At 41.9% G+C, this 19,836-nt stretch overlaps 1 protein-coding gene across 1 annotated transcript in view; it reads right to left on the bottom strand.

The window, feature by feature from the left end:
* Window positions 1-19,572, bottom strand: part of LOC126351614 (uncharacterized) — a 57,908-nt gene extending 38,336 nt beyond the window's left edge. Inside the window, exon 1 of the mRNA XM_050002620.1 lies at window positions 19,457-19,572. The gene's annotated coding sequence lies outside the window, so the exon portion shown is untranslated. The remainder of the gene's footprint in view (window positions 1-19,456) is intronic.
* Between the last annotated feature and the right edge of the window lie 264 nt (window positions 19,573-19,836).

Below are 19,836 nucleotides of genomic sequence, written 5' to 3'. Positions count from 1 at the left end.
AAATCATTAAATATACTTCTTCAGATCCTGTGCAACAGACTACCTTTCCTGGTGTGTCAACTGATGTCATGCTACAGCAATTTCTCAGCAGTAGTTAGAGGGATGGCAATATCAGGAAACCTTGTTGTCTGCTTTGTCTCCCAGAAGTCATCTACGAATCCATCACCACTCCTGCCTTATGACAAATCAGCACACCTGCCCTTTAACAAAATGTGGGGTTTATTAATTATCTACTTTCATTGACCCTGCTCTATCTTGCATTCCATGTGAAATTTTATCGGTGTCATAAGCTGCCTAAGCAAACATACCAAGCATGGGCAGCAGGACTGCTGGGACTCAGTGGGAAATGCCATTTTGTGATTCCAGCAAAAAAGGATTCATGCGCAGTAGTGATGATTAGGGTCACAATTACGTGGGCAAATCAAGATAAGAAGATGCATCAGAAATCTCTACAGTTTGAGGATATTCTTTAGAGGAAATTTTAAAATGGAAAGCATATCAGAGAATACTGCTCCGACAGGGGGGGGGGGGGGGGGGGGATGTGGGGTTGGGAGGGGGGTATGGTGCGAGATATGCTGGAAGGAAGGAGGATATCTCATATCTGTCTCTTGTGATGTGGACAAAAAACACTAGCTTCAACAGGAACTAATGAACACTAACCATGAACCACAATTTCACTCCCAGATTTTCAGTGAGTTGTGCCACAGAAACAGCATTCAACCCCTTCTGTCTCTGCCTTTCCATCCCCAACCAATGGTGAGGCCAAAATGCTTACAGAAACTTTTAAAACACAAGTGAAGAAATATGTGGCCAATGCTCCTACAGATAAGGAACTAACACTCCTTTTTTTTTATTTTTCTTTTTTTCCTACAGGTCAACATCGATACGGGAGAAGAGTCCAGTGGAATCTCATGTCAGTGTGACGTCATCTCAGAAACTGTTCATCACGCTCACTTTGTGCAATAAACACATTCAGCTACGGGTTGAAACTGGAGTCTCTGCATCCCTATTAAATACTCAAACATATCTCCAGCTGGGAGCACCACACCTCCTACCTGCAGGTTGGTGGTCAATAGCATGCAACAAACAAAACATTCTACTCAAAGGACAACTTACAAATATGGAGATGTACAAAAATGTTTCATGACCCTTTGCCTTCCTTTCGGTTTACAGTAAGAATACAGTGACTCTATTTGGCCTTAATGCCTTTCCAGCTTTCGGATTTGTCATCAAAGACTCAGGTCACTTGGTCTCAGAACAAATACTATTTCAGATATTGGAAAATTTCAGTAAGAAGTATCCTGACATTTTCCCTGGGGGTCCGTGCTAAGCAAAAGAATTTTATCTTATTTTATGCATCTAGTTCCCCAGGACCAAATTGTGGAGCAAATGTACATGGTCACAGAATGTGTCAGAACTTGAAATTACATCATAAAAGTAATAACAGATCAAATAAAATGTTTTTGAATCCTAAAATGACAACAAGCTATAAGTTTATATAAATGCAATCTGCATTGTAACACAGAAATCAGCTTAATTTTTTAAGGAATTCTTCGACAGGATAGATGGAGTGACTCATGAGGAAATTCTTCTGCTTAGATTCGAAAGTTTGTGGATTGCAGCTAAGATTTTTGAATTCTTCTGGTAGCTTATTGCAAATGGATGCAGCAGAATATTGCAAGCCTTCCTGCACAAGAGTCAAGGAACAGTGACCCAAATGCAGATTGAATTTCTGCAACTTTTTAACTGAGTGAAAGCCGCAAAATGGAATACCATACATCATAAGTGAATGAAAATAAGCAAAGAAGACTAGTTTTCAAGTCAAGCTATCACTTTCTTCAGATACTGTTCTAATAGTAAAAATGGCAGAATTATGTCTTTGAACAGTATCCTGAACATTGGATTACCACAACAGTTTAATTTTTACCTAAACACCTACAAATTTGAACTGTTAAGTTTCACTAATCGTATACACATTCTGATTAATCAAAATGTCAGATTTTGTTGAATTGCATGTAAAAAACTATAAAAAATTGAGTCTTACTGTGTTTAGTGTTAGTTAATTTTCTACAAGCTGTGAACTTTTGTCTTGAACTGCACTATTTAAAACAGTGCAACATTGCACACAACATATTTGTAGTAAGCTAGTGTCACCAGCAAACAGAGAACGGGAGTGGCCCCAGCACTGACCCCTGCGGCACCTTCCATTTAACCGTGGCCCACTCAGACTCCACATCATAGCCATTCTCAGTACTGTGGGGAATGACCTTTCGCTTACAGTAAGAGTTGAACCAGTTGTGAGCTGCTCCACATATTACATATCAGTTCAACTTCTGGAGCAATATTTTGTGATTAACACAATCAAACACCTTAATTAAACCAAGAAAGATGAGTACCATTTGAAACCTTTTGTTTAAGCCACACAGAACCTTACAGAGAAAAGAGAATATAGCATTTTCAGTTGTTAAACCTCTACTAAAACCAAACCACATTTGACAGCAAATTATGTGAAATGAGTACTGCTCGAGCGTTTGGGATCCCTATCAGGTCAGATTGAGGGAGGACATAAAAGCAATTCAGAGGCAGGCTGCTAGATTTGTTATTGGTAGGTTTGATCATCACGCGAGTGTTACGGAAATGCTTCAGGAACTCGGGTGGAAGTCCCTAGAGGAAAGGAGGTGTTCTTTTTGTGAATCGCAACTAAGGAAATTAACAGAACCAGCATTTGAGGCTGACTGCGGTACAATTTTACTGCCACCAACTTACATTTCGCAGAAAGACCACAAAGATAAGATAAGAGAGATCAGGGCTCGTACAGAGGCATGTAGGCAGTCATTTTCCCCTCGTTCTCTTTGGGAGTGGAACAAGGAGAGAAGATGCTAGTTGTGGTATGGGGTACCCTCCACCACGCACTGTATGGTGGATTGCGGAGTATGTATGTAGATGTAGATGTATCAATTTTTCTTACATACACAGACTTTTCAATAATTTTACCAAACAATGATGGCACAGAAATATTTCTAAAATTGTCTAAAAGTATTCTGCTAGATACTCCATCACATCCACGAGAGTCCTTAGTATTCAGTGATTTAATTCTTGATTCAGTCTCTCCCTTGTCAGTATCACAGAAGAGTATTTCAGGTAACAGTCTTGGGAAGGTATTTTCCAAGAGATTTATGTAATTCGCTGGAAACTAACTGTTTATTAATTCCCCAGCTATGTTCAGAAAGTAGTTTTAAAGTACTGTTCACACATCCAACTTATTGGTAACAGAAACATTTTTACTATGTGCTGACTTTATATCCTAAACCTTATGCTGCTGACCACACATTTCCTTCAGGACTGACCATATGGTTTTAATTTTATCCTTGGGTTAACTATTCTATTTGCACACCTACTCACCCTCCCTATCAAGAGTATTCCCAGCTCCACCCACAATCACAACCTGATCCTCTTTTGTAAAACTCCAACATAACTCCCCTAAGTTAACAGTCACCTCAGACAACCTTGCACTAGGATTCACAATGTTTGTGACCTGGTACTCACTCCCCAACACTTCCTGCAACTGCTGGCCTACACATTTGCCATGTGAACTATGTAACAGCAGAACCTTCTTCTTTCTATTTGAAACTGCATCTGTGTTAGGGTCCTTAACTACCAAGGTCTGCTGCATGTTCCCTACACCTACAGCTACAAGAGGTTCCTCCCCACTAAAGTCTGACAGTTAGTCAAATCTATTGGTGAAATGCAAAATACAACTGTTGAATATCTCCTCCTCCTATCTGCCTTCTTACTGACTGCCAGTTCCCATTCCCCAGTGCCATTCTCCCTACTCATCACACCTAATTCCTCCTTTGTGTTTTGTAACTGTACCTGAAGGGCACAGATCCTATGATCATATTACTTCGTTAACTTATTTCTGTAACAAATTCTCCATTTCCAGGAGAGGATCTCACTAGAATGCCTGCTAACTTCCCCACTGCATTCCCCAAAGAAAATACTTTGAACAAATCTCACACCGTAACTCATTACTCACAAACTACGACAAAGCCCACATTTCTCATTCATTGTAAAATGTTAACAATTACTGAAAAAACTAAATGTCTATATCACCAAAATTCAATTACTACAGCAGAACGATTTAAGGAACTAACAATAGTGATCTTGGAATTCACTCTATACTGAGAAAGTAACTACTTCAAATCATACACTAAACCACAACTAATACCAATACCACCAAAACGTCCCACAATTTTTTGTTTAAAACCAAAAGCTCAAGTGTCCCTGGAATAGTGTACATTGCATTCAAGATACATAAAATGTATTCACAGTTGTGAATATGGACAACCTGTATAATAGATTGATGACAATGAAAATTCGTGTCAGACCGGTGTTCGAAAGTGATTTCTCACTTCTCATGAGTGGTCACCTTATTATTAGGCCATCTGAGGACACTGTACAGCCAGTCCCAAACTTCCACGTGTCATCAACCATGTGTCTACAACCTGCACTAACACATCCATTACGTATACTCCCTTACAGGGCAGGCACTTCAATTGAAAGTCACTTGCCCAGTGTGAGTAGATATATATGATATTGCAGTGTCTGTGCTGTTCAGCAGTATGTCACAGTGTTCCTTTGGACATGTTCTGGCCATGAAGCATGCTCGAATAGCCGAATACTAAGGTGCCCACTTGTGATAATTGGGAAATTTGGGTTCACGTCCTACTCAGGCACAAATTTTTATTCCATTACACAACTGATGATTGTCCATATTTGCAACTGTGGCTACATTTCATGTATTTCATAATAGCTGTAGTCACCACAGTGCCTGTCCCTTTAGACGTGCATGCATATCTCAAGGAACATTGCATCATACTTGTGAACGACACAGGAACTGCAATATCATATTATATTAAAGAAATCAGTGTGCTCTTGCTTCTTCTATGCATTATCCATGCCCCTCGCACTGCAGGATGCGATCAAGATTGACAGCCTTCAATGTCATTGAACCCAAGTCTGCAAGAGAGTGGGCAACACTGGAAAAACCACACCTGTGTGGCGACTTTAAGGTTACAGTCAATTCCGAGTCAGTGATCGATATGTATCCCATTCCAAAACCAGGCAAGCTTTACACTGCACTCAAGGAAAGCCACTATTTTCTGAATGTTGAGCTTTCCAGACCTTACTTACAAGGAATCACAGAAAGCCCTGGTAGTCAATATGCCACATGGCTTATATCATTTCAAACGCTTAGTTTTCAGCATGGCCTGTGCTCTCATGAAGGTATTAAGATCACACAGAACCTAGTCGAAGCCATCATCACACACTCCCTTGCCCCACAAATTTAAAGGAGCTCTGGTGCTCTTTGGGAAATCACGGGCATGGCATTGATTTTGCAACCATTCAGCAATCTGCAGAGAAAGGTGTCCTCTCTCTTTGGTCAGAGATATGTGAACAGTTATTCAAGATCCTGAAGAAGACCTTTCGTTTTTTCTTTCTTTCTTTCTTTCTTTCAGTCCCATGTCTTGTCACATGTCAATCATGCCAACAGCTAGTGGTGGCAACAAACATCCCTGAAGACAGCCTGGGGCAATCCTGGCACATAGAGATGCAGATGGCTCTGAACAATCAGTCACATTTGCATTGAAGATGCTCAGTGCCACATAGAAGAGGTATTCACAAATTGAAAAAGAAGCCCTTTCAATCATCTTCATGTGGAAGAAATTCCTTGTTTGTCTATAAGGAACAAAGTTTCACATAATCTGAAGCTGCTGATCTCCCTCTTCAGTCCTGCAGCAGAGCTACCTAAGAAATCTGCCCACTGACTCCAGTGCTGGATACTCTCAGCAAATGCAATTATGAAATTTACTTCTGCATTCACCACCGTGGATGCCCTTCCCTGTCTCCAGATGTGCTCCGACCCGGAGTTCAACCAAGATGAGATCTTATGCCTCCAGTTGGACATAGAGGCTCAACATATGGTGGATGCTTTTCCCATCATGGGGGCTCATGTGGCTGCGGCCAAGACCACAAGGACACGCCAGCTTACAACAGGTATGACAGTGCATACTACAGGGCTGACCAGACCTCATTCCCAATCAGGATTCCAACCCATTGCGGAATTACTCCCACGTCTGTCACTGGTTAATCCTCATGTATGGAGTTACCCTACTAACCATGCATCAGTCGCCTCCCCAAGTAATCCTGCCAGAACCTCTGCATCAAAAACTCTTAACAGCTCTTACACTAAGGTCACTGGGGCATCTCATGAGCTAAAATGCTTGTTAGGCACCTTATGTACTGGCCAGGCATAGTCCAGCAGGTCAAACATCTTGTCTACGACTGTCATCATTGTGACAATAGCAAGTAGCTTTCCACCAAATGTCTCCTCCCAGCTGATGTCCTCATGCTTGTGTGAGCAGATTCATTTTGGTTTCATGGACACCTTTCAGGATGGTACCTGACTTATTGTCTTCAATGCCTACTCCAATTTTCCATATGTGGTCAATTGTCAGCCTACAAGTGTGGAGAATACAGCCGCAGCACACAGCAGAATTTTCACTATTGAAGGACTTTCCCTCATGGTGGTGTCAGACAATGGACCACAATTTCACTCCCACTGCCACAGAATCATCTTTCAACCCCTTCTGCCTCTGTATTTCCACCCCCAATCAAATGTTGAATACAAAAGATTTGTACAAACTTTTAAAACACAAGAGAAGAAATATGTGACCAATGTTCAAATGGATAAGACACTAACACTTTCTTTTAAGTTCCTACAGGTTGACACAAATAGAGGAGAAGAGTCCAGTGGAACCTCGCCATGGTTGTCAGCCCCACACCCTCCTCCAACTCAAGCTATCAAAGTCTGTGAGCCCATCTGTGGCAAGGTTTGCATGCTTTTGGTCAGGTAACCACATGTGGACTTATGGATCCGGATGTCAGGACAAGTGGACCCGCTCACATGGCAGCAGTTGGGATGCCGTATGTTCATTCTGGCCACAGAGGACTGGACAGGGGTGTGCCATCAAAATCAGCTCTGCCTGTGGCAGGGGATCCAGATGCCGCCACCTCTGGGCTCTACAGCAAACTTACATCAGGATTATGCCACTTTCTGTTTCTCTTCCACCATACACTATGCTGTCTTCCCCCCTCCTCCTGTACTGTTTCTGACCTCTTGGTTTTCAGCCCTGTTCACCACTCCCGGCCATGCTCTCATCTCCCTCTGATTCTAGGCCACCCTAGATAATCCAGAAGTTCGAAGGAGGTTGTGGTACCATCCACACCGGCACTGCCCCCACTGTTGTTGCTTCCTTCCATGCCAGGACCTGATCTGGACATACTATTGTGGTGACCAAGATTCTGATTGTGCTACCAGGTGGGGACCTTCCAGCCATATGCTACTGTCCATGCTGACCAGAATCTTGAAACACCAGAGTGATTGCCCGATGGCAATGGCTTGAGTTTGAGAGCTGCCTGGGTGTCTGGCTAAGTGGATGTCAGTTTGTCATGAAGCAGCTCACTGCTTCCCCATGGAAGAAGGGCTGTAGCAACCCACCAGGCTACCACTTACATGCCAGCCACCAGCCGAGTTTTGACGTTGGCCATCATTGCATGATTGGCACATATGATGTGACAGTCACTCTGCATCCACTGTGGCAAAGTGTGACCATCAAGAGAAGACACTGTTGCCGAATGACCACCTGCGACAGCTATGCAGGCACCTCTCAGTGTCACTTCTAACACTCTGTCTACTTATACAATTGGTGCCTGGAGATCACACTGTCTGTTCACACTCTATATGCCATTCACTACCCCAGCTAAAACTGTTCTTGTCTTGCTACATGGCTATGCCACACATTGTATCTATTGTGAACTTGTGTTCAGTGTGACCATTAAATGTTCTTGATCTGGAGGTGTCATGTCATGTTTTCTTTTATGTTGTGAGTTACAACACTATCTTTTATGGTTTGTTTGATAACAAGTCTTCCAACACTCTGTCACACTGACTAATACTGCATCCCCCATGTCATATGTATTGACTCCTATTTCTTCTTCTATTATGCCAGCAAGTAGTTCCTTCCCCTTGGAAAAGCCCATAATGTTCCCTTACCATTTTCCCACTCTCTGCTTGGTGTTTAGCAGTGGAATTTCTTTTGCACTTGTAATATGACACATTTTCTTTTAATTTCGCTGAAAGTTATGTAGATTTTTCTGTATGCTTACTTACTCGTTTTAGTGACAATTTTCTTTTCTACTTCTTCAATTTTTCCTGCAGCCATTTTGCTTTAGCTTCCTGTAATTTCTACAAATTTCATTCCTAAGTGACTTACTTTGATGTATGCTTTTGTCTTTCTGAATAGTTTTGTATTTTCTGAACAGTTTTGTATTTTCTTCTTTTGTTGATCATTTCTTGTGTTACCTCACATATTATACTACTCATTGTTACAATACATAGTCTTGCACAACTGCAAACACTCATCATCATTCGTCTATACTTTTATATCTCACTTCCTTTCACAGTCATTCTTCCTGATGGTTCTCTTAATTTTTAATCCATTTTCATCATTACTAAATTGTGATTTGAGCCAGTATCTGCTTGTGAATATGTTTTACAATCCCGTATCTGATATCAAAATCTGTTCTGTCATGAGCTCTCTGCAATGTTTCATCTTCTTCCAAGAATTATTGCCAGTAATATCCCTTAAGTGATAAGGATACCCCTTGATAAGGCCCTCAAGTGTGATCATAGTGCACCTGCAGAAGTCCACTTGCGTGACATATCGTGATGGAGCTCCTCTTCTCTGCTGTTATTTAATTAATGTCTGCAGGCTCTCCATTATCCATCTGCAGAATCTTCTCAATACCGTCACTTGAGTCTGCTCTGTTATTCCCTACGTTACATTAAGTCTAATAAACATCCTTGCCCTCAACTTCCCATCATCTTACTTCCCACGTGTCAGGCTACATGAGTCCCACAAGATCCCATTCCTCCAGTTCTCTAACAACAGCACAGTAGGCCTACTGTATTCTGATAGCCAGCATCTCTCTGAAATTACCAAACTATCTCAATTAGCCTTCACTTTCAACATAATTTTTGAACTAAATTATTTATAAGGCACAAATACTTGCAGTCATTGATTCTACACCTACATCCATACTTTGAATGTCACGTTACTGAGTGTTACTGGAAGTACTTTATGTACCACTGTCATTTCTCCTATCCTTTCCTATTCCAATCATGAATGGTGCATGGAAAGAATAACTGTTGGGAAGTCAAAGTATGAGATCTGGTTTTTCTGATTTTGCCATCATCATCATTTTGCTAGAAGTAAACAGAAGGAAATAAAGCACTGATTAACTCTTCATTGAATGTAAACTTTCAAAATCTGAACATTAAACCTCTCTGTGATACACATCACCTCTCTTGTGGTGTTTTCTGATGGAGTTATATGAGCAACTCTGTAAGGCTCTGGTGTTCGCTTGATGAATATTCCGTTGCTTGATGGCTCAATTGGTAAGTTCTGAATTACAAATCCAAAGACCTGGAGTTTTGGCTCCCAGCCTCTCCAAGTATTTTACCTGTGACCAGGGTGCAATTTGGTCTGGAATTCATATAATCTGTTAGGTTCCCCTATAATTGTCAATCCAGTAGTCAGAATAAGGTAAGGGCACACAACCTCTAATAGGGCCACACCTAGTACATCAATGACATGTTCAAACCGATCAGATTGAGGACTACTTGACCTTTTTTATTTAGACAAATCTATGGTGTAGCATGGAGCTTAATCTTGGATCTTCAGTAACACATCTGTTAATCTTATCTGGTAAGGGTTCTAGACTGCTGAGGAATTATCGATAAGTAGTTGAACAAATATTTTGTAAATTCCAATTTTTTTAGTGAATTAAGTTACCTTAGGATTCGAGTGATGAACTGCAATCTGGCATCTGCACCAACTTGAGCATGAAACGTCTGAAACATGTTTTTGGTTGGGTCTATGATTGATAACCATCAGGCAGATTGTAATACATCAAAGTTCTGGTTTACATCATGGGAAACTCTTGTAGTTAGTCCAGACAACCATGTCTAACAAGTAAAAGTACAGCAGATATGTGGCAATATTTGTGCAGGCAAATTCGAAATTCATAGACACCTAGTTTCACACGTGTCCTTCCAAGTTATGCTTACTGGCCCCATACTCAGGCCTGTTTTTGGAATAATTGTGTATTAGCTGGAAGGTACCCAACGGCACCCATACAATGGTTCGTAGGAGAGGCAGGGGACAGGGGGTTCAGACCGGTGGGTATGGAGCGTTTTTAATATCTCGGAAGATGAATGGCGACTTGTAAGTATGGTAGCCACGAAACAGTTCCAGTTCCACCCCTGTTAAAAACCTGCATAATATCAACTTTTAAATCATTTCTTGAAGTAAAAAAACAGATGACTGTACTATATCTTTTTCCATTCCCTGAGAGCTACAGGAGGGCCGTGGGCCCCACTTGCCTGCAGATATGAGCACCCTTGAAAGTGTCTCACCCTCAGCGCTGAGTGTCACTTGCTTTTGCTGTTCAAGAAGCACTACGAGCTTACTACTGCAGCTGTCTAAAACATCATTCCTTAGCTGGATGACAGGATCCATTTGAAGATGTGCCATGTATGATGCATAAATGTTGCAACTAGATGCAGCATATGGCATGAGTGTAGACACAATATACGAACGGTCTGTTACAGTCAAGCATGTATTGAACACTGCAGCATGTCACTAGTTAACAAAACATGAACATGAAATGATGATGATTGCGAGGTGCTTGAGTCACAGCATATCAGAGACTACACAAGAGTTTGCATTTGTGAGTCTGATAACTGCAAATTTGAATGTGAGGTGTCAGGAACCCATCTATACTAAGGCTATACAGAGACAAAAGCACTATGTGGTCTTCAGCTGTTGACTATTAACATCACGTCCATTGCCTTCCCATGAATTAAGTGTAAATTGCTTCGTGCAAATGTGAACTCTAAAATTCCCATGTAATACGTCTCACTTTTACGCCAATGTAGATGATCTCTCAACAGATAATGCCGATTGTACGAGGGGTGTTCAATAAGTAACTAACCTCTTTTTTTATTTATTATTTTTTTTCCACGCCCAATTTAAATTGGAAAAATGCAGAATTTGTTATGAGACGTTGTGGAATATTTCCACATCAGCCACTATAGCTTCATGAAGTTCCAAAAGGCTGCCTTCAAAATGGCATCTGTAATCAAGGTGCATTCCAAGCAGAGAGATGCCATTGAATTTCTTGTTGTAAATATAGAGCATTGCATATATTCATAGGCGGTTGCAGAATGTCTGCAGAGTCCCGACAGTCAAGAAAATCACGGTGAGTCATTGGGAAAGGTGTCTGTCATCTCTGCATACATTGTTGCACAACTCGGTTGGTAGTATTGGAACACTCATCTGCCCAGCTGGGATGCTGAAAGGTATCTGCCTGCTAGGTTCCTTGTCACCTAACAGAAGACCATAAAGAGCAACAAAGGACCATCGGTGAAGAATTCCTTGCATGTTACAAAGCTGGCTGTGACAATTTTTTGTCAAAACATCATCACAGGTAATGAGACATGAGTTCATCACTTCAAACTGGAAACAAAATGGCAATCCATGAAATGCCACCACATTACCTTTACCGTGAAGAAAGAGTTCAAGGCCTCCTCCTTGGCAGCCAAAATCATGATCGCCTTCTGTGACTCTCAAGGGATTATTCTGTTTGATGTCCTCCCTTATGGTGCAATGATCACCTCTAAAGAGTATTCTACTATCCTCAGGAAATTGAAGAAACGACTTCAGCGTGCTCATCATGATAAAAATGCAAACAAACTTCTTTTCCATGAGAATGCAAGGCCTTACCCAAGACTGCAAACCTGAAAGGAGCTCACAAAACTTCATTGGACTGTTCTTCCTTATCCACTCTACAACTGGGATCTCGCACACTCCAACTCACATCTGTCTGACGAAATGAAAGGATGCGTTCTGCAGGTAGCAGTACGTTAATTATGGGGAGGTTGTTGATGCAGCATGCAGCAAGACACTTGACTCCAACGTCGAACAGTATACAGTCCTTCCCAATAAGTTGGCGTAAGCCCATCACATTGCAGATTATGATGAAAAATAGAGTTTTGTAGCCAAAAGAATGGTGAATAATATGATGTATTGGAAACCAGAATAAAATCTACCTGCGTTCAGAAAAAAAATGTATTGCATTACTTATTGTACACACCTTGTAGTTTCATGCTTTGTACTATTGTACTTACCAACTTTAATTAATTGTGTGGAGTGGGTTGTACTTTGAAATGAAAGTTGGAAAATAATTTCGAATTTTTATGATCGGATCCAAAATACACTACAATTTTCTATTCACAAACTAAATAAGGCAACTCACCTCCATTTCGAAAGCATGTATTCAACGAAATATTGGGGAATTTATCCAGAATGAATCTCATAATGTACAAAACGTAGTGCGCATTGTTTTAAACTGTATTCTGCACTAAGACCTCAATATTCGTGGACAATACTGTTACTGAATAAGCATCCATTCGTTATGATATGGAATCTCGAACATCACGAGGACTATTGCTGGCGATCGACTGTGACCAGTTATGAGTCCCAGTGATGAATATGATATGGCGCCAATTTTGTCGAGATTTCAGCCACAAACCTTTATTTGTCCTTTTTTAAAAGGCGGCCCTTTATCAGACGAACTAACAATCACCCCGTTTACATGGGACTCCCAAAACTAGATTTTGTAAACCGATTTCCCAATACCGCTTCTTTGTGGTCATGTTAACACTTCAAATTTGATTATGGAAATCCGCTTCTAGTTGCCAGTTTTCCAATTCCGCAATTGGTTTTGGAAAGGTAGTGGATTGTCAAGATACATCTTATTTTCATAACATTCGGTTAACATGGGCTTACTGTTTGGTGAAGGAGAAGCGGAAATGTTAAGACTGAGCACGAAGAAGTATACCTGTAATAATTAAGCGAAGAGAATTGATTGTGTTGACTGAATGAGAAACTCGGTTAGCTGTTTCCCAGCCGCCATATTTAACTGGGCTAGCATATCCGCTTCAGACCTTAAGTATTTTTTTTTAGTGAACACGACAGCGAAATACGGTTTTCGTTTTCGTCTTTCGGAAGATGTGTCGCATGTCAACGTAGTGAATTGATGCAAAATGCATGCTTCTGTTACGTTGTGTGAAGAAATCAATCAATACTCCTATTGCAAAGTCTTTAGTGTCTAGCATAGAGGCCACATTGAAAATGTGTTGAAAAGAGGAATGTACTCAGAAACTAAGCTTTTTGACCGTTCGATCTAGGCAAAATCTGCCTGCCGTAAATTATTCCTGTGCCAATACCTTAAAAGCTTCAGCTGTTCGTGCGCCAAACTATAATGCAGATAACAGGTACGTGAGGTTAGCCAAAGTTTTAATAATTAATTCAAGAAATTAAAATGACTTATCGGTAATTAATTATTGGTTTGTGTGCAGGTACATGTCTGCAGGTCTGGCATACTTTGAAATTAAGGGACCAACGTTTGATCATCGTTTTTTTATTTAATTTTTATTTTTTTTTTAGAGGGAAATGACCAACATCTGACCACGATTTTAAGAGAGATTTGGTCGCAATAAATTTCAGCCACACATCTACGTCGCATTTTCCTGAAATGGGCGACAACAGAGGTATAAATATTTTAATAAACCTAAAATATTTTGCATAATTTCATTGTATTACGTGTTATGATATCTTAATTTGGGGCACCATAACTCCGCAAACCGAGAGAGAGAAATGCTTTAGTGCGCATTGAGTGTGTAATAAGACTCATTTGTGGTGTAAATTCAGAAATGAGTGTTACATTTAAGCGTTCTAAATATGTATGTCAAGTCTTCTCACATGCTCCACACCAATGAGAGTCCTCTCATTTTTGGGTCTATGGAATGAAAAGTAAATCTAATGTAATCTAAATGAAACTATTCAATTGTTCATCGCATATAATACACAAATATAATCACAATAAAATTTAACAAATTCGCACATATATATTACGTGCGCCCTGAAAGACTTATTTATACAACCTGCAGAATTATGTAGTGTATTATCTTACTGTACAAATTTAAAAATTCTTTCAATTATAATCAAAACCGATTTCAATCATAAGCTCTGACTTAATGAGTTCTAAGCTGCTGACTTATCTTTGAACAGTCCTCTTATTGTTCATAAGCGTTCAAAGCGCTAAGAAATGTTGTGTAGTGTGAGTCAGTCGAGGAATACACAGTGACAAAAGTAATTTGGTACCTCTTAATACCGTGTCGGACCTCCTCTTGCCTAGAGTAGCGCCGAATCTGAGCGTGGAATGGACTCAACAAGTCAGTGGAAGTCCACTACAGAAATATTGAGCCATACTGTCTCTACAGCCATCCATAACTGCGGAAGTGTTGCCAGTGCAGGATTTTGAACTGACATCTTAATTATGTAACATAAATGTTTGATGGGAATCATGCAATGTGACTTTGATGGCAAAAAACATTCGCTCGAAATGTTCAGAACGTTCTTTAAAACAATCGTAAGCAATTTTGGCCTGGGGACAAGGTGCATTGTTATCCATAAAACTTCCATCAATGTTTGGGGACATGCGATCCAAGATTGGCTGCAAGCGGCCTGCAAGTAGCCGAACATAACCATTTCCAGTCAGTGATCGTTTCAATTGGACCAGAGGACCCAGTCAATTCCGTGTAAAAACAGGCACAAATAACTTGCACAGGCCGGCCGTTCTAGCCGAGCGGTTCTAGGCATGACATATATATTTAGAACGCGTAAATGTAACACTCATCTCTGGAACCGCGCGACCGCTACGGTCGTAGGTTCGAATTCTGCCTCGGGCATGGATGTCTGTGAATTCCTTAGTTCTAAGTCTAGGGGGACTGATGACCACAGATGTAAAGCCCCATAGTGCTTAGAGCCATTTGAACTTGCACAGTGCCTTGTAGACAACAGGATCAATGGCTTCGTAGGGTTTGTACCACACTTGGACCCTATCATCACCCCTTTCAACAGAAATAGGGATGCATCTGACCAGGCCATGGTTAGCAGTCATCTAGAGCCCTACCGATATGGTCACGAGCCTAGGAGAGGTGCTGCATGCGATGTCATGCTTTTAGCAAAATCACTTGTGTTGGTCGCCTGCTGTCATAGCCCATTAACGCCAAATTTCGCCGCACTGTCCTAAAGGATACGTTCGCCGCACATCCACACTGATATGTGGTTATTTTACACAGTGTTGCTTGTGTGTTAGCACTGACAACGCTACACAAATGCCGCGGCACTCAGCCGATCAGCGAATGCCATCGGCCACTGCGTTAATCCGTAGTGAGAGGTAATGCCTGAAATTTGGTATTCTTGGCACACTCTTGACACAGTGGCTCTCGGAGTATTGAATTCCCTAACAATTTCTGAAATGGAATGTCCCATTCGTCTAGCTCCAACTACCATTCCACGTTCAGAGTCTGTTAATTCCCGTCGTGCGGTCATAATCACGTCGGAAGCCTTTTGACGTGATCACTGAGTACAAATGACAGCTCTACTAATGCACTCCCCTTTTATACCCTGTGTACGCAATACTATCGTCATCTGTATTCGTGCATATCGCTATCCCAAGACTTTTGTCACCTTTGTGTACGGACGTCTCTATAATCCTCTTTCGCGAGTCATTGTGTGTATTTTGTACCATAGCTGCTGACTGATAGGAGGCATCCGTTGTCAGTACTGACCGTGAAACAAGCGAAATTCCTCCCCTCAAGATAGATCTAGACGCGCAGGCTATGTCATTCTTTCCACGCTCCTCGCATTCTCTTGAGCCAAACCATCTTTTTTTTTAGCAGAAGCACGAACAGAAACCAAACAGTATTGCTTATTATACGAAAACGTTTCGAGATCTGTCGGTCACGAAACTTCGCGGGATTAAATTTACGTCAGTGATCACTGGCGATATATGGGAGAAACAGGCGGTTAATAAGGCAGCTGGGAGCATTAAAAAAATATTGCGACAATACGAGAGAGCCCGGGAAATACGTTAGAGTTGGTCAACCTGACTGAAATCCCCATTCAACAGTAGAGGATCCAAAACAAAGTGGTTCAGCCCGTTCATGAAGTGGAGTATCGCGCGGTGATTAGTTTTCTGCATCTGAAGGGTACAGAGCTATAACAACCTATGCGGATATAGCGAAAGTACACAGAAACGTTGTACCATAATATGATACAGTGGTTAAGTGGCACAGACGCTTCGAGTGTGGTCAAAAAGTCTGACTGACGAAGAACGAAATGGCAGGCCATCTCTCCATGAAGAACGGGAAATCGCACACGAAGTGAAGGCTGTGGTGCTAGAAAACTGGCGTATCACAATCGAAGCGATAGTGGAAGAAGTGAAAATCAGTCACAGATCCGTTATCAACATGTTGCACGGCATTTTGGACACGAAGGCGGTCGCCGCAACTGCCGACGCCCATCCGGCAAGCCTGCCGAACCGAGGCAACAACGGAAATGGTGCAGCTCTGTGAGGCCAATCAAGATGACTTGTTTAGCCGGCTAATCACTGCGGACGTGTGCTGGGTGTATCTCTATGAACTCGAGACAAAGGAGCAAAGCAGCAGTGGAAACCGGAGGATTCACGACCGCCAAAAAAGGCGAATACGAACCTCCGTCGGACAAGGTGTTGAGTGTTTTTCGGGACTGCTACTGTGTGGTGCTAACAGATTATGCTCGTAGGGGGCAGTCAGTCACAGAGACATACTACCGAAATTTCCTGACTAGGTTACGTATGGCAGTCAAGAGGAAGTGCCATGGAAGCTAAACGAAGGAACCTATCTGCTTCCCGACAATGCCTCAGCTCATTCTGCACACGACAGACTCCCTCACGCTGTTTGTTTTGGCTATCAAATTTTGCCTTGTGCCTCGTATTTTCCTGACATAGCCCTTCTTCCTCTTTCCTTCCATGAAGAAACCATTTTCATAACAACGACTAGGTGCTTTTGGACGTACAACGTTTCCCGAACAGCCAAAACACAGACTTGTAACAGCAAGAAAATTCTCTACCAGCTCATACTTTGTTGGAAAAAGTACATCGCTTTGAAGGGTGAATACACAGATTGATCAGAAGCAGTATAGAAAGCTTGCAAGAGTGTTGGAGGGTGGGTTGTGTTGAGAAATAACCGTTAAGAAAAAAATTTCGATACGTTGCGCCATTTCCGAGGTATTTAGCACTAAAGTTAGCCCGGGCCTATTCAAACACTTGCACACACTAAAATACGGTGTGAGATCTGTCGGCTCGCGAGTTATTATTTATGGAAATGCTCTTTACCAGTCAAAATGTGCTTTTTTCGTAAGTGATAAGTATAAGCTAGGTGAGCAAAAGCTGCGTTTGTCGGTTTGAGGAAACGAAACGAAGAATACGTTTGGCGACACACCATCTGGGAAGGTGCTTGAATTTGCGTGCGAGGTGACCTTATTCGGTAACTCCAATGCTAAATAAATCGGAAACGGCGCAACTTATCGAATTTTTTTTAACAACCTGCCCTGTAAGACCCTCACAAGCCCTTCAGATTGTTTCTGATCACCCTGTATATCGGGTGATTCCGTGATGATAATACAGACATTCAGGGATGATGGAGAAAAGTAAATGTATCAATTTGACATAAAGGACTCGAGTCCGGAAACGATCGAGTCGGAAGTTATAAGAGGTAATCGTTCTGGTACCTCTGACAGTGGAATATATGTAATGTTGCTGTTGTTGCTAAAATGTCTGGAAAACATGACCTCTCAAATACGTACCTTAAAAATGAGCACTTCTTTGAAACACATCTCTTCTACTGAACAAGTGCCCCTAGCTCTTAAGACATGCATTTTACAGTTCATTTTTACTTGACTTTATTTTCCTGTTTTGGCACATACTACGGCCTCTAAAACTTTCCTATCCTACAATTATAGCAACAACACTACCAGTGCAATGCACTGTCACTGTCAGAGCTACTACACCAATTTTTATTAATAACTTTCGACTTGGTTGTTTCAGAACCAGGGCACCTTAGCTCAAATTCCTACACGTACCATTCTCGGTCATGCGTCAAACATTATAAGATTATCATATAATCACCCTGTATTTAAAGAAAGAGTGACATCATCAACAAAATTTCACGACCGCATCTTTACTTTTTCGATATGACAGTTACAACTTCATGACTAAACCCCCCCCCCTCCTCCCCTCCCCCCCCCCCCCCCCGTGTAAACACAGACATTCTATTTACACTGAAGTGACAAAGGTCATTGGATACCTCCTAAAATCGTATTGGACCTCCTTTTGTGTGGTATAGTGCAGCAACCCGACGTGGTATGGACTCAACAAGTCATCGAAAGTCGCCTGTAGAAATAATGAGTCATACTGCCTCTATAGCAGCCCATTATCGCGAAAGTGTTGCCAGTGCAGGATTTTGTGCACTAACTGACCTCTCGATTAGGTCCTATAAATATTCAATGGGATTCAAGTCGAGCGCTCTGGGTGGCTCGAATTATCCAGAATGTTCTCATACCAGTCGGTATCAATTTTGGCCCGTGACGTGGTTGTCATCCATAAAAATTCTATCATTGTTTGGGAACATGAAGTCCATGATGGCCGCAAATGGTCCCCAAGTAGCCGAACATAACCATTTCCAGTCAGTGATCGGTTCAGTTGGACCAGAGAATCCAGTCCATTCCGTGTAAACACACCGTCAGCTCCTACCAAGCGGAATCTGGACTCATCTGACTAGGACCCGACTTTCCATGCGTTGAACCAAACCATGACCACAGGAGAAGCACTGCAGGCGATGTCGTTCGTCTGCTGCCATAGCCCATTAACGCCAAATTTCGCCGCACTGTCCTAAGGGAGACGTTCATCGTACGCCCCAAATCGATTTCTGCGATTATTTAGCGCAAGACTGCGTGTCTGTTAGCACTTAAGTGAAATCCGTCGGCCACTGCGTTATCAGTAGCATCAGGTAATGCATGAAAACCTGAAATGTGTTGTTCCCCGCACACTCTTAACGCAGTGGATCTCGGATTATTGAATTTTGTAACGATTTCAGAAATGGACAGTCCCACGCTTCTAGCTCTATCATTCCGCGGTCGAAGTCTGTCAGTTCCCGAAGTGCGGCCATAATCAAGTTGGAAACCTTTTGGCATGAGGCACCTGAGTGCAAATGACAGTTCCGCCAACGCGCTGCCGTTTTATACCTTGTGTACGCGATACTATCGCCATTTGTATATGTGCATATCGTTGTACCGTGACTTTTGTCACCTCAGTGTATAACAGATCACAATATGGAAAAAACATCCGAGCGATAGCAAAATGAAAACATCGTCTTCACCCTTACCTGGGGGAAGAAGTATTGATGCCCAAAACGCAAGTCTGTAGTGTTCAGCATAAAGGACTGCCTTCGGATAACGACTCGAGGTGTCTTTATAAGCTACAGGGAGGCAACTCTCGCCGTGTTCTGGTCACTGTGACGCAGTGTTCCCCGTCAGTTACCGTCACTTATCACCTCCCGCGCGGCAACCCGCCAGATCCGCCCGACTTTCAAGTGCAGTCTTGAAGTTTGCTTCTACTGACCTAGTCTGTTGGCCTCTTTACCTGTGCCAAATTCAAAGAAAGTGCCAAATATTCATGTACTTTCCAGAAATCTGTTCATTAGATAAGTACACAAGACACGTGGCGATCAGATAGCCACAGCGGATCAAAACTTTTGTACATTTT

The sequence above is a fragment of the Schistocerca gregaria genome, chromosome 1 (genome assembly GCF_023897955.1).
Source record: "Schistocerca gregaria isolate iqSchGreg1 chromosome 1, iqSchGreg1.2, whole genome shotgun sequence".
Classification (NCBI taxonomy): domain Eukaryota; kingdom Metazoa; phylum Arthropoda; class Insecta; order Orthoptera; family Acrididae; genus Schistocerca; species Schistocerca gregaria.
This window is presented reverse-complemented; position numbering and strand designations above follow the sequence as displayed.